This window comes from Aegilops tauschii, chromosome 5 (assembly GCF_002575655.3).
Source record: "Aegilops tauschii subsp. strangulata cultivar AL8/78 chromosome 5, Aet v6.0, whole genome shotgun sequence".
NCBI lineage: Eukaryota > Viridiplantae > Streptophyta > Magnoliopsida > Poales > Poaceae > Aegilops > Aegilops tauschii.
This window is the reverse complement of record NC_053039.3, coordinates 572,086,963-572,096,172: the sequence shown is the minus strand read 5'-3', so window position 1 is coordinate 572,096,172 and position 9,210 is coordinate 572,086,963. Positions and strand designations below refer to the sequence as shown.

At 44.3% G+C, this 9,210-nt stretch overlaps 1 pseudogene; it reads right to left on the bottom strand.

Moving 5' to 3' along the window:
- On the bottom strand, positions 1 to 2,948 carry LOC109769646 (uncharacterized; annotated as a pseudogene).
- Between the last annotated feature and the right edge of the window lie 6,262 nt (positions 2,949 to 9,210).

Sequence of the window (9,210 nt, the reverse complement as noted above, 5' to 3'; positions counted from 1 at the left end):
TTTGCTAGGTCTGCGTCGATCTATTAGCCAGATGTGTGGCAGGAGAATCCCCCTAGTTTATAATGAGGTGATGGGCTAGCATGATGCCCGAACAGGATATATGGGGCATGACGGCCCACCAACCTGGCAGAATCATTGGCTAGATCCAAGCGAGGAGGAGGAGGCGAAACACAAACAAATATTTAAAATTCCCATACTATTTTACTTAGACATCCCTACGCTGTAAGCAAATGGCAAGATCAGATATGACATTACATGTTAACACAACAACATTCTTGAGGTTTTCATCCCATGTCCACATCACTCGAGTCCATTTACTCACCGTGACGCAAACCACAAGCAAATGTCATTATCTGATTAGTAACACACGCTAACATTCAGTTGCGACATGCGTCCCCATCCAACTGACAGATTTGTCAAGTTCATCTATCTACTCCATGCGATGGATATTCTCGCAAAAGGCAAGCGGGTCAATATAAACCAGAGAAGACTAGCCACACAAGCCAGTGCTAGGCACCAGGATTCAAGTGCTATGTTACTAGTCGCTGTCGCTATCGCCGTCTGAGCAAGGATAGTCGATACAAGTACTACTACCGCCGCCGTATGCTTGGCTGCTTGGGTGAATAACAGGCTGGTAGTTTTCACAGCCATAGCAACGCCCTGCAACGTCGATAGAACAAATAAAGAGTTAGACAAATATCAATATGAGATTGTGAACAACACAACTGATTGCACCTGATGCAAAACTCACGAACAATAAGGAAACATGGCCAGAATCAGGAAAGAAACAATAGGAACAACTGTCAAGAAAACCAACAAGGTACCTGGATCATTTTGCCCAACTATACAGCACATAATCACATCATTCTCACTCCGAAAAGCGAAAATTGAGGTGGACTTCAGAGAAGAATAGCTTGGTACTGTCAGCATCAGCAGAATGTTGGTTCTCAGGCTGCTTAGCTGTGAAGTTATAATGGGCGCCGGCCCCTCCAAACTCGTAAAATATAGATATCACTTTTACCTCCACCAGCTCAAACTGAAAAAAAAAATCAAAATATAAAGACATGTTTAAAATGGACAATCAGGCTGAAAAGCCATCCCAATTGTCATGACCTCACATACTCGGAGATAAGAGAGAAAGAGAGAGGAAGACCTTGGTGTTGTTGTCTCTGTTGTATTTACGCAAGGCCACCTCCGCATGGTAGCGTGCGTCCTTTTGTTTGGTCGCGACTCTTCTTTCGCGGAGCGCGTTCCTCACCTCCGGAGGCTTCCTCTTTCGCATTACAACTGGAATTCCGACGGTAGCCCGGTCAAAGTCACCCGTAAATCTGGGTAGGGGCAAAGGCTGAAACCTCGAAGCATGTTCCTCCATGTTGATACCTTCAGGAGTGCTCCTCTCTATGGACATCCAACCAGCTCGACTCCTGATTCAGTAATGTGAACTCAAGTACCATGCCGTAATGTGAGAAATAGTAACTGTATCATTTACCCAGTTGCTTTTCTTTCATGATGAAGGTGTATGCAGAGTTCTAGAAACATGATTAAAAACTTGTCGAATTTGTTCAGAATTAAAATTTGACAGATTTACCCATTTGATTTTCTTTTATGATGATGAAGGTGCATGCAGAGTTCTTGAAACATGTTTTAAGAAGTTGACAAGATTGTTTGGAATCAAAATTTGACATGATGAATTGAACAGCTGTCAGGTGGGGATGCTGGATATAAACAGCTGCATGGCAGAAACGGGGTAGAAGTAGAACTACTTGACATAACACAATGAGAGCAAAACATGCGGTTGCAATATTAATTTTATTGAACGGATTGCTGAGTGTTTCAGCACATTTCTAAGCCCGTCACAGATGCAGGTTGCAGCGTAGAATGTTAACGGGAGGAGTTGTGTTAACCATTTTCCAGCGAAAACAGTTTGTAACATAAACAAAAAATGAACGACTTAATACTGAGAACCAGAGGATTTGAGAATGCCAAATGAAGATGCACAGTGGTGTTAAACAGATAGCAATCCAGAAAAAATAAAGAAGAGGTTAGGAGTGTTAAACTTGCATACCTCCCTTTTGAAGCGGCGCATGAGACAGCAGCTTGATGGTGGTGTTGCTTTGTCTCCTGTGTCTTGGCATTCAAATTCTCTTTAAACCTGAACCAGAACATATGACTTAAATAGAATTAAAGTAAAATGAAGCTAAGTTGTCGACATAGTCTATCTATTATTATTCCAATTTCAGTAAATTTTAGAACTAGAAAATATTTTTGGTACCGATAGCATTGCTGCACTTTTCAGTACAATTCCTAGCCCATCACTGATACACCCAGCAGTGTAGAATGTTATTTTTTTTCTTTTGAAAAAATGAAATTCGGCTAACCATCTGGAACGGGAGGAATTATGCTGCCCATTTTGTAGGTAAAGCACAGTTTGGCATATAAACAAAAATGGACAAGTTAACAATGGGAAGCAGAGCATTTACATTTCAGAATGCCGAATGACCATGCACAGTGGTGCTGAACATAGGGCAACCCAGAAAAAAAAAGTGAAGGTGTTAGGAGTTTTACCTTGCATATCTTCCCTTTGAAGCGGCACGTGAAACTTGGACTTGGTTTTGCTTTGGCTCCTCTGGGAAGGCATGCAGCGAATTCCCCTTATACCTTGAACCATAACATATGATTTATTCAGAATCACAGTAAAAGGAAGCAGAGTCTATTAATAATATTCTAATTTCAGAATCTTAATATTCTAATTAAATAAAGTGTACTTAGCACCAACAAGTTAAGCACCTATGCATTGGGGAATTGAGTTGCTAAGATATTTAATGCACTTAGCACCTTATCTCTTATCTAAGCACCTTTGCATTGGAGGAGGTCTAAGAGATAAATTGCACGAGTACTCAGTAGAAAACTTACAAATCCTCCTGGCCAGTACCGGCCTGATCCGCCATGGCCGGCTTCATGGTTAATGGTTTGATCCGCAGTTTCTAATCCGCGCCAGAGGGTGAGGTTGCAGCGCGTCGTCTGCTGGGTTCGCATATGATTTGTAGGACTGCTCTTATTTATACCATCGTCATGGTTTGATCAATAGAGGGAGACGGCCAACGCGTTTCCGATTGGTGCTGTCTACGGTTTGGCCTTCCTAATAATGTTCTGCGGATTTTTATTCGACTGCCGGTCGCCACTGCTAAGGAAAGAAACGCAGAAATCGGGTACCAACTTCCAGGGCGACACTACACGTCGGCGGGCGGATCAGCCGTTTGATCTGGCGCTATACAGTCCTTTCCTCACAACTGAAACAAATGCAGTGTTGCAGAAACATTTGTAACGCAGGTTCTGTCATAGAATTGTTATTTTTCGTCTTACCCTTTTTGCATCACGGGTGTTGTTGTGGAACGACTTCTGCAACATAGATGATATTGCAGATTTCTTTTTTTTAGAAAAAACTTACCTTCAACCGATCAATAACGCTCGCGCGTCCGTCGGCTCCGTGTCCGTCGGATCCTGATGATCAAACGGACGAGAGCGTCCCCCGCTTCCGTGTCACGCGTGGCCGTTTCAGAAACTTACCTATTGTTTCAGGACACATTCATGCAACTAGATAATGCCCCCGCAGCTCAGTTGACTCATGTGGCTAGGATGGCTCCGACGACTCCGTGGCTGGAAGGGTGAGGGCGTTGGGATCTGGGAGGGCGCGGGGGCGGCAGCGGCGCACGGTGTGGGGCGACCGGAGCGCATCCACCGCGGTGGCGACGACGACGGCTTCGGGATCGGCGGTGGCCGGTGGCGACACAAGCAGGTACGACCACACATGTGCGAGGCAACGATGTTCCAGAATCAGAAATCAACCATTCGATCCCCTCGACGAATCTAGCACCTACTCCCTCGTTTTCTCGTCTTCGATCCCCACGATCTTGTCTCTCTCCCCACGATGCTCTAACACTTCCTCCCTTCAATCTGCTTCTAAAATAATCCACGGCCCAAGCTCCAGCCATGGCGGACGGGGGTGTCAATCTGCTTCCCAAATCATCCACGGCCCAAGCTCCAACCATAGCGAACGGTGGTGTTGATCCGTTTCTCAAATCATCCACGGGCCAAGCTCCAGCGATGGTGAACGGCGGTGTCAATCTGCTTCTCAGATTATCCACAACCCAAGCTCTAGCCATGGCGAAAGGAGAAGATAGAAGATATTTGTTTTTTCAACAAAGGGCTTGTTGCAACTACAACAAGGCTCTTTTGCAAAAGGGCCCTATTGCAGCATAAAAAGCTCATAAAAATGGTTCTGTGACAATACCTTTGTTGCGAAAATGTTCTATAATGAGACCTTTGTTGCAGAAAACTCGTAAAAATTATTCTGCAACAAGACCTTTGTTGCGAAAAAATTCTACAACGAGCCCTCTGTTCACAGAAAAACTCGTAAAAATGATTCTGCAACAAGACCTTTATTGCGAAAAAAAATTACAAGGAGACCTTTGTTGCAGAAAAACTCATAGAAATGATTCTGCAACAAGACCTTTGTTGTGATTTTTTTTGGAACAAGACCTCTGTTGTAAAAAAATCTGTAACAAGACCTCAGCTGCAGAAAATACCGCAACAACGCACTTGTTGCAAAGATGACTTGTCATGTAGGTAGATCGGACGACATCCACAGCTCCATCCAATGGTCACTAAGGCGGCGGACGCGTAGCGTCGCCCTTTTTTTCGTCTTAACTATTTTGCAACATTGGTGTTGTTGCGGAAGGACTTCTGCAACACAGATGATGTTGCAGAAAAATTATTAAGGTGGCAGAGGCACGCGTCCAGTGGTGGAGATCCTGGCTGACTAGCGTGGAAAGGAGGAGAGGAGAGTGAGGGAGGGAGGAAGGAGCCAGTGGTGGTGGAGGTCCCCAGCAATGGCGGGCGGCTGGGTTGGACGCATGGTGGTCAGAAGAGGAGGCCGGCCATGGCGGTGGCTGGCATTCATGGTTGGCTGCGATTGCGAGGAGAAAGAGAGGTGGGAAGGAAGGGAATGGGGTGCGGTGGCGGACGCGGGGCGGCAGCGCGCTGACGACCAGTCGAACGATGTTTCGGCATGTGGATTGAATCGGGCGATTTGGTTCCGCGGCTCCCAATCCGATCTAGATGGAACACTCTAGGAGTTCACAACATCTAGTGTGTTGCAATAAGGTGTTTTGCAACACCTAATGTTTTGCGCATGTTGTGTGCCGTCAGATGGAATTTTCAGATCTGGCATCTAGGCGGGTGGCGGAACTACGTGTGATTGGTCGGTTGATTCTAATCATTTTCCCAACTTCTAACTATTAGTAGTAGTAGTAGTAGAAGTATATAAACGCGTGAGTTAGAGACAAGGAGAGATTGAGATTGATTAGCTTTAAATCATTTTGCCTTGTCTTGTACTCTTATTCTTACCCTCGTTACAAAGGTAACATCAAAAAGGTGTGTGTGTGTGTGTGTCAAAAAAGGTGTGTGTGTGTGTGTGTGTGTCAAAAAGGTGTGTGTGTGTGTGTCCAAGAGACTCAAGCTCACCATCCTATTTATCTCAGACATGCAGCCCATCCACCTCAACGCATGCCCACACATGTCAAGTCAGCACGTACAATCTGCCACATCATCATTTTTATTTATTGTCTAACCACTAATTAAGTCTCTAACGCAAATACCCTATCGAAAGCGCTCTTGTTCAGCCATCTGATTTTCACGCCCGCGTCCGCCACCTCCCTTGCTCAACATGTGGCCTAGTGGACCTCCCATGTCTCTCTTCCTCATCTTATCTCTTCCTTAGCCTCACATTTTCCTCTCGTATGCAACTGCCTCGTCTCCTTCGACATCTCTCACTTATCGACCTCGTTGCGTCTCTTCGTTCTGCTGAGCCGTCGTTGTCTACACCCGATCTCACTGTGATGGCGTGATCGCATCGGTGCTACGCCGCTGAGCGCGGTGATACTTCGGCGGGAAGCCGACGATAGAGCAATGGCGACCGACAGGCCCTGCAAGAGAGAGATAGAGCCGGCTGAGAGAGAGAGAGAGAGAGAGAGAGAGAGAGAGGCGGGAGGGGAGGAAGGAGAAAGGGGCGGTGGCGTGCTGATCTGATGGGCTCATCAGCCGATTCGACAGGCGACGGAGCTCCCCAATGGTAGGGGCTTCAGATCCGTGAGTGGACACACTGATACAAATGCTCTACAACAACATCTCTAAACTGAAGGTCTCTGCAACATCACCTTTGTTGCAAAGGCGATTCAAACGCACGAATGAGCTGACTCAATGGCTTTGCAACACCATCTCTATTGCAAAAGGTCTCTGCAACAACACCTCTACACTACTAGGGAAAAGCCTAGCAGTAGCGCGCGTTTTGGGCCTACCAGTAGCGCGGGTGCAAGCGTGCTACCTCTTGAGCACTGTGTTGGTTTTCCCTTGAAGAGGAAAGGATGATGCAGAAAAGTAGCGTAAGTATTTCCCTCCGTTTTTGAGAACCAAGGTATCAATCCAGTAGGAGGCCACGCACAAGTCCCTCGCACCTACACAAACAAATAAATCCTCGCAACCAACGCAATAAAGGGGTTGTCAATCCCTTCACGGTCACTTACGAGGGTGAGATCTGATAGATATGATAAGATAATATTTTTTGGTATTTTTATGATAAAGAAGTAAAGTAAAATAAAAGCAAAATAAAAGGCAATGGAAATAGCTTGTTGTTGGAAGATTAATATGATGGAAAATAGACCCGGGGGCCATAGGTTTCACTAGTGGCTTCTCTCATGAGCATAAGTATTACGGTGGGTGAACAAATTACTGTTGTGCAATTGACAGAATTGAGCATAGTTATGAGAATATCTAGGTATGATCATGTATATAGGCATCACGTCCGAGACAAGTAGACCGACTCCTGCCTGCATCTACTACTATTACTCCACACATCGACCGCTATCCAGCATGCATCTAGAGTATTAAGTTCATAAGAACAGAGTAACGCTTTAAGCAAGATGACATGATGTAGAGGGATAAACTCATGCAATATGATATAAACCCCATCTTGTTATCTTTGATGGCAACAATACAATACATGCCTTGCTGCCCCTACTGTCACTGGGAAAGGACACCGCAATATTGAACCCAAAGCTAAGCACTTCTCCCATTGCAAGAAAGATCAATCTAGTAGGCCAAACCAAACTGATAATTCAAAGAGACTTGCAAAGATAACCAATCATACATAAAAGAATTCAGAGAAGATTCAAATATTGTTCATAGATAAACTTGATCATAAACCCACAATTCATCGGTCTCAACAAACACACCGCAAAAGAAGATTAAATCGAATAGATCTCCACAAGAGAGGGGCAGAACATTGTATTGAGATCCAAAAAGAGAGAAGAAGCCATCTAGCTAATAACTATGGACCCGAAGGTCCGAGGTAAACTACTCACACATCATCGGAGAGGCTATGGTGCTGATGTAAAAGCCCTCCGTGATCGATGCCCCCTCCGGCGAAGCTCCGGAAAAGGCCCCAAGATGGGATCTCACGGGTAAAGAAGGTTGCGGCGGTGGAATTAGGTTTTTGGCTCCGTATCTGGTAGTTTGGGGGTACGTAGGTATATATAGGAGGAAGGAGTACATCGGTGGAGCAACGTGGGCCCCCCTACCCCGTGCCTTCCTGGTTGATGTCTTGACGTAGGGTCCAAGTCCTCTGGATCACGTTCGTTCCGAAAATCACTTCCCGAAGGTTTCATTCTATTTGGACTCCGTTTGATATTCTTTTTCTGCGAAACTTTGAAATAGGCAAAAACACAGCAATTCTGGGCTGGGCCTCCGGTTAATAGGTTTGTCCCAAAAATAATATAAAAGTGTATAATAAAGCCCAATAATGTCCAAAACAGAATATAATATAGCATGGAACAATCAAAAATTATAGATACGTTGGAGACGTATCAAGCATCCCCAAGCTTAATTCCTGCTCGTCCTTGAGTAGGTAAATGATAAAAACAGAATTTTTGATGTGGAATGCTACTTGGCATAATTTCAATGTAATTCTTCTTAATTGTGGTATGAATATTCAGATCTGAAAGATTCAAGATAAAAGTTCATATTGACATAAAAGTAATAATACTTCAAGCATACTAACTAAGCAATTATGTCCTCTCAAAATAACATGGCCAAAGAAAGTTCATCCCTACAAAATTATATAGTTTGGTCATGCTCCATTTTCGTCACACAAAAATGCTCTCATCATGCACAACCCCGATGACAAGCCAAGCAATTGTTTCATACTTTAGTAATCTCAAACTTTTTCAACCTTCACGCAATACATGAGCGTGAGCCATGGATATAGCACTATGGGTGGAATAGAATATAATGATGGGGGTTATGTGGAGAAGACAAAAAGGAGAAAGTCTCACATCAATGCGGCTAATCAATGAGCTATGGAGATGCCCATCGATTGATTAATGCAAGGAGTAGGGATTGCCATGCAACAGATGCACTAGAGCTATAAATGTGTGAAAGCTCAAAAGAAACTAAGTGGGTGTGTGCTACCTCTTGAGCACTGCGTTGGTTTTCCCTTGAAGAGGAAAGGGTGATGTAGTAAAGCAGCGTAAGTATTTCCCTCAGTTTTTGAGAACCAAGGTATCAATCTAGTAGGAGGCCACGCACGAGTCCCTCGCACCTACACAAACAAACAAATCCTCGCAACCAACGCGATAAGGGGTTGTCAATCCCTACACGGTCACTTACGAGAGTGAGATCTGATAGATATGATAAGATAATATTTTTGGTATTTTTATGATAAAGATGCAAAGTAAAATAGAAGCAATGAAAATAACTAAGTGTTGGAAGATTAATATGATGGAAAATAGACCCGGGGGCCATAGGTTTCACTAGTGGCTTCTCTCGAGAGCATAAGTATTACGGTGGGTGAACAAATTACTGTTGAGCAATTGACAGAATTGAGCATAGTTATGAGAATATCTAGGTTTGATCATGTATATAGGCATCACGTCCGAAACAAGTAGACCGACTCCTGCCTGCATCTAGTACTATTACTCCACACATCGACCGCTATCCAGCATGCATCTAGAGTATTAAGTTCATAAGAACAGAGTAACGCTTTAAGCAAGATGACATGATGTAGAGGGATAAACTCATGCAATATGATATAAACCCCATCTTGTTATCCTCGATGGCAACAATACAATACGTGCCTTGCTGCCCCTACTGTCACTG